The sequence below is a fragment of the Cupressus sempervirens genome, chromosome 6 (genome assembly GCF_028749045.1).
Source record: "Cupressus sempervirens isolate cs-2001-9-10 chromosome 6, ASM2874904v1, whole genome shotgun sequence".
Lineage (NCBI taxonomy): Eukaryota > Viridiplantae > Streptophyta > Pinopsida > Cupressales > Cupressaceae > Cupressus > Cupressus sempervirens.
In genome coordinates, this window is record NC_143123.1 from 123,790,697 (window position 1) to 123,797,826 (window position 7,130).

Below are 7,130 nucleotides of genomic sequence, written 5' to 3' on the forward strand. Positions count from 1 at the left end.
CAATCAACTTGTAATGATTTGAATGTACATATAAGATCCCAAAGTTCTTTGTTCCAGCTATATACCTCAGAATCCTCTTTTCAGCTTTCCAATGAGTTTCTTTTGGTTTATCCATGAATCTTGAAATGAGACTAACTCCATGCATTATATATGGTCTTGTAGCTATCAAATATAAAAGGCTACCAACTAATCTTTTGAATAAAGTTGAGTCTACATTAGGACTTTCATCATTCTTGCTAAGTTTTATACCTAATGCAACTGGTGTAGGGGCTGAATTCACATTTGTCATTTTAAATCTTTTCAACAAATCAGTAGCATACTTACTTTGACAAATGATAATGCCTTGATCATTTTGATTTACTTGTATCCCAAGAAAATATCTCATGAGTCCCAAATTAGTCATATCAAATTCATTTTTCATGGCTGCCTTGAAATTGTTAATTGACATATTACCTGTGAATATCAAATCATCTACATATAAACAAACTATTAATATTTCTCCTTCATTGTTCACTTTGACATACAAAGTTGGTTCATAGCCACACTTACTAAAACCATTATTCACAAAATAAGAGTCTATTCTGCTATACCAAGCTCTAGGAGCTTGCTTCAAGCCATATAGTGCCTTCTTCAGCTTGTATACCTTATGTTCTTCTCCCAAAATTTCATATCCCGATGGTTTTTTTATATACACTTCTTCTTCTAAAATGCCATTCAAGAATGCCGATTTCAAATCCATTTGATAAACCTTCCAATTATTTTGAGCTACAATGGATAAAATCATTCTAATAGTGTCTAATCTTTCCATAGGTGCAAATGTCTCATTGTAGTCTATACCTGGTTGTTGTGTGAAGCCTTTGGCTACTAGCCTTGCCTTGTGTTTCTCTACTTTTCCATCAGCATTATATTTTGTTTTATATACCCACTTAACTCCAATCACATCCTTGCCTTTAGGAAGATCTACTAAGTCCCAAGTATCATTCTTTTCTATTGACTGAATTTCTTCATCCATGGCTGAAATCCATTTATCTTTAATAGCTTCTTCAAAATAAATTGGATCAACATGTGCTAAGAGTGCAAAATTAATGCATAAGTCATCATTTTCAGCCTCTTGTAATTCATCATATATATCTCTAAGACTTCGTGTCTTCCTTGAAGTATTTATAGTTCTTGATCTTAATGAAGCAAGTGTTGGATTAGATGATTCACTGCTATTAGTACTTGCTGGAGTAGTAGTGTTTTGAGTGGAAGGTGCCCTTGTAGGTGTTTTAGGAACATTTTTTTGTGTTGTAGAATGCACATCTTGAGTTTCCTTTTCTTCATTTTCTTGTGGAACACTAGCTGCAACTGTAGTTGACTTATCCAAGCTACCATCCCATGCTTCTTCTTCTACAAACTCAACATCACGACTTATTATTAACTTCTTTGTGATAGGATTGTATAGCCTATATGCCTTGGATTGTTCACTATATCCCACAAATATGGACTTCTCTCCTCTATCATCTAATTTTTGTCTCACTTCTTGAGGTACCAATGAGTATGCCACACAACCAAACACTCTCAAATGTGCTATATTGTGCTTCCTTCTGCTCCAAGCTTCTTCAGGTGTTTTATTTATTACTACTTTTGTTGGACATCTATTTAGTATGTATGCTGAACATGCAACTGCTTCAGCCCAATACTCATTTGGCAAGTGTTTTTCCTTTAACATACTCCTTGTCATCTCCATAATTGTTCTATTTTTTCTTTCTGCTACTCCATTTTGTTGTGGAGTGTACCTTGCTGTAAATTGTTTCCATATGCCATTTTCTTTGCAAAAATTTAGAAAATCATTTGATATGTATTCTCCACCTTGATCAGTTCTTAATGTTTTAATAGAGTATCCACTTTCTTTCTCAACTTTTGCCTTGAATTCTTTAAAGAAAGCAAATACATCTGATTTATACTTCACAAAATAAACCCAAACTTTTCTGCTGAAATCATCAATAAATGTCTAGAAATAAAGTTTTCCACTTAAGGATGGTGTTTGCATTGGTCCACAAAGATCTGAATGGACTACCTCAAGTGGATGTTTTGCTCTATAAGACTTTCCAACTGAAATTTTTTCTCTATGTTGCTTTGCCAAAATACAACTCTCACATGTTGTCTTAAGTGGCTCTATTGATGGCAACCCATAGACCATTTGTTTCTTATATAAGCATTGTAACCCTTTAAAGTTTAAATGACCAAACTTTAAATGCCATAGCCAAGATTCATTTTTGTGGAAAGCTTTGAATGTAGATTCAGCTACTTTTTGCAATTCATTTGGCTCTAAAAATAATTCACTTTGGATTTTAAGTGGGAACATTCTATTTTGAGTCATTTCAGCTTTTGCAATCAGCCTATTGCTTGGTCTTTTATCTAGAATCACACATTCACCATTTTCAAAATGTATTCTATATCCCTTTTGTACTAGTTGCCCAATGCTTATGAGATTGTGTTACAATCTGGGAACATAATATACATAAGGAATTTCCTTTTCTTCACCTTTCTTAGTTCTTATGCTAATTGACCCTTTTCCCATGACTCAGATTTGATGATCATTCCCCAACTTAACCTCTGATTTTACTGATTCATCTATTGTTGAGAATATCTCCTTAGACCCACTCATATGGTTACTACAACCACTATCTAAGAACCATACTTCTTTGGAACTCTCTTGTGCAACATTGCATGTTATCAAGATGGTGTTTTGCTCACTAGTGTTGGGCTGACTTTCGTTTGTAAAATGTGCCTTTTGCCTATTCATGTCATATTGTGTTTTTCTACACTCAGATGCAAAATGCACAAATTTATTACAATAATGACATTGGATGTTAGATTTTTCATACCTTTCTCCTTGATGATGGTTGCTCCCCCTTCCTCTTGTTGATGTAAAATTGGTTTGTGAGCTTGATGCTGGCCTTCTACTCTCAAACTGTGGATTTTCTCTTCCTCTTCTTGGTGTAAAATGTTCTCTGCCTCTACTATGATCTGATCTTCCTCTTGTTCTTCCAAATGAAAGTTGAGTCTTGAAAGCATTCCCCAATGATGAAGTTCTCGAACGATTCAACCTTTGTTCATGTGATAAGAGAGAACCCATTAACTCATATATTGATAGCAAGGAGAGATCCTTAGATTCTTTAATGGTTGCAACTCTTGAATCAAACTTATTTGGTAGACTTCTAAGTATTTTCTCTACAACTTGTTGATCCCCAAGGGTTTCTCCATATGATCTAATCTGATTTACTGTCCCCATTGTTTGAGTGAAAAATTAATCTATTGAATCTGAATCTTTCATTTGCAAATTTTCAAAATCTCTTCTAAGATTTTGTAACTTTGAAGTTTTTACCTTTCCTGTGCCCTGGTATGTTGATTGCAAGATGTCCCATGCTTGCTTTGAGCTTGTGGCAGTAGCTACCTTTGGAAATATTGCTTCTTCCACTGCCTGCTGAATAAAGAATAGTGCCTTAGCATCCTTTTTCCTATTTTTCTTTAATAAATCTTTTTCAGCTTATGAAAGAGCTTGATATGCCTGCTGGTCTACTGGTTCAGGGAACCCACTTTCAACTAAATCCCAAACATCTTGAGAACGAAAAAGTGTTTTCATTTTGATGCTCCAATAATCATAATTTTTTCCATTAAAAGTAGGAATTTGTGGCTATAAAATACTTCCACTAGTTCCTGCCATGATTTAACAGTAAGACTTTCTGACTTGTAACCACTACAAACCCTTTCCCTTCCTTCCTCACATAGAAACTATGATCTCCTCCTTAGATCTTTTCACTCTCATTTTCCCTTCACCCACAATGACATCTGCTCGTAAAAACAATGCCTAGATTTTCTAGAGCTTTGATACCAATCTGATGGATAGGTAGAGGACAAAAAATAAACGCACAGAACAATACGATGTGTTATCGCACAATAAACTATGTTATATTTCATTCCACCATAATATCAAATGAGTACATACAACCTTTTATAAGAAAGCATACAATATTCTAGAGAAATCTACTATTAGCCGAGAAGATGAAACATCTACAAACTTCTAGAAAAATATTACAACCGACTCTTTGAAAAAACCCTAAACCTAAACCTAACAATCTAGAAGCATAGTTTAAAATGAGAGATCTAGAACTCTCGATAAGAAGAAGCAATAAATGAAGTAGTTGGAGTAGGTAAGGGCAAGGAAGATTAAATGGACAGATGGAAGCCAACATCACCAACAGATACAACTTATGAATTTTTTGTGTGGATCTTGATATTGGTTCCTAGATGTATTGAATTGATTGCATTATAATTCACCTTGATCTTATCAAAAGTCCATAATAGGATTTTGTAATTAACCATCAAGTAATAATACAACATGCTCTCTTTATGGTTTCTTTCTCGATTGCGAGGATGCTGGCAAAGTCTGTGGAATTTGGCTTTACACCTACAATTACATTTGATTGGCAGCTTTTAAGCCTTTTCAAAAAATTCATTTACTACATGTTCTGCAATCATTACAATCTATTTGACCACATTTCCTATAGCCATGTTCGTCACCATAATGTACCAATTTTTAATGAGCCCAATCGCTCCCTAGTGCCGTATACCAACAAATCTCAACATACATCTCTCACTTCAACCATCGATTATGGTAATTTAGACATCGTTTAAATTGCCCTCTTAAACATCTTTCACAAAGCATAGAGAGCAGTTCAGGCCAAATTAATCTACAAATAAAGCACAGGAATAGGAAAGGTCGTATTTGAATTGTAACCATGATGTTTATTTTGATTATATTTGAACTATAATGGTAGTGAACCTAGCATAATTGAACTATTACACTTAGGGTTAGGAATTATGCTAAAAGAAAGTTTATTTTTCAAGTAATACTCAATTACATCAATTCAAATAAAAATATTATGTAACATTGAAAATAAAAAAAAAACTTTATTTTTTTCTTAAATATATTTGCAACATAATATTTTTAAAATAAAGGAAAATTAAAAAAAAAATAAAAAAAAATATAAGACCATAATCAAATAAACTGTGTTCATGCTCATACAATCACTCTTATCAGAGGCATAGCTATTGCCTTTGTCTACTGTAATTTTCATACATGGTAACCTTGCTTTGATTAAAATTATGTTTCATCTAAAATACCATTTTTGTGATTATCTACACAAATTCATTCTGGAATCTGATGCAAGTTTGTTTTCCATAATTCCAATAATGTTACACTCAACTGATTAACAATGTCATTGGAAAGAGGGTATCTATCAACCATAGGCAAAAAAGATGGATTTTCATCAAATAATTGCCTCCTTTAGCTTTACAAAGTCCAAAGGGTAGATTTATGTGCAGTTTTTATTCAACTATATTATAAGTTTGTAACACTATCCAATTTTATAATTAAAATTTACCAATTAAAGTAGGAACATACAACCGTAATACTAGAACTAATTTAAACTTTTCTATATTTGATTTTAATTGTTTTTAAGTCTCACACATTATTGCTCATTTTTCCCTAGCTATTATCTTTGTTAGTATTAAGCCTCTCAACTCATATTTGTTATCTAATAGATCTCACAAAGGATCTCACATGTTTTTTTTTTCATAGACTGTTCATGCTCGCAGCATTTATTCAACCTCTCCATCTACAACATTTTAGGTAAGTCATCCATTTCCATAGCCTTGAATTTTTTGAAAATGACATTTCTATAGGTGTTTCGTACATGCATGTTGTTCATAGTTAACTTCATTTGTAAATACAACTGACAACATAAGTATTACAACATCTTTTGTAATTGCAAACAATTTCTCTACAACAACAGTCAATATGTCACCAAAGAGATCATACCAAACAAAATAAAACCTACAAATTCCTATCATAGTAGAGACATATAAGTCATCTGAATTAGCTTCCCAACCACATATATTATCAATTGATCAAGCTCTAAAAAATCATGATTGCTTCTACATTGATTCATTCAACTACACTATTGGTGACTACTTGTTTGATGTAATACACGTCTTTCTTCATGGCCAATACACAACTAAAAAGCTTTGCAATGGACTTGTAAGCTATTTGTTGGAATCCATACACAACAGTTGTGCTATTGCTCTAAGATGCTTACAACATGAACTACACCCATCAATACTATATGACTTGCACGCCATACATGATCCAACCACCTACTTATGTAGGATGCGAATTTCGGTAGCAAGAACAAATGTAGCTAGTGAAACAGGACTTTAGGGTGACACATTTTGCATTCATTGGCTAGGACGATGGTTGAAACTCCCTATATACCTCTAGTCATTAATTCATAGGAAACCATATCTACATTTTAATAAAAATGCATCTCATCCTCTACTATCAATACTTTTCCATGACACTAATCTAATAACAAGGCATTATGAGCTTATTTTTTCAAGAAAAAGTATACATAATGCCCAACAAAACCCCCAACTAGACATCCCCATTATACATTGCACTCTAGAGAACACTTGGAAAATTATCGATCAAGCTTTTACCAACATTAACCTTTCCTAGCTTAGCATATTTAGTGCTCCATGTGGGGAGAGCATGTTTGCTACTATAGCCTTCCTAGCCGACAATCGATTTGATTCAATAGCTTTACAGTTATTCACAGCTCAATCATTGGCTATTGCTATGAAAATTTAGGATACTATTGCCACGTCATGCTTCTAATCATTGCAACACCCTCATACAATAAATGGTCCTCTTGAACAAATACAAGTATTGATATCTAAGATTGAGATTCCATATTCTACAAGTGGCCTTGAAGGATTTGAATGTTGTTTACTGTGGTTAACCCACATATTCTAGCTAACCATATATGTATGGTTAACATCTCAACTACCACAACCTCATATATACTGCAATTGCCAAGAACCAAAGAGATATATTAACTTAATCTATTTCCTGAATAATTCAGGCCATTGTCATTATGAGGCATTAAGCAAGGAAGTTACCAATGCTTATGCATCACAAGGTACTTACAATGATGTTGCATCAAACATGCCCAAAGTACAAATTCCAAAAGTGTGTTCAATAGATTCTACTACCCATCATTCATTACATTTGCTAACAACAACAA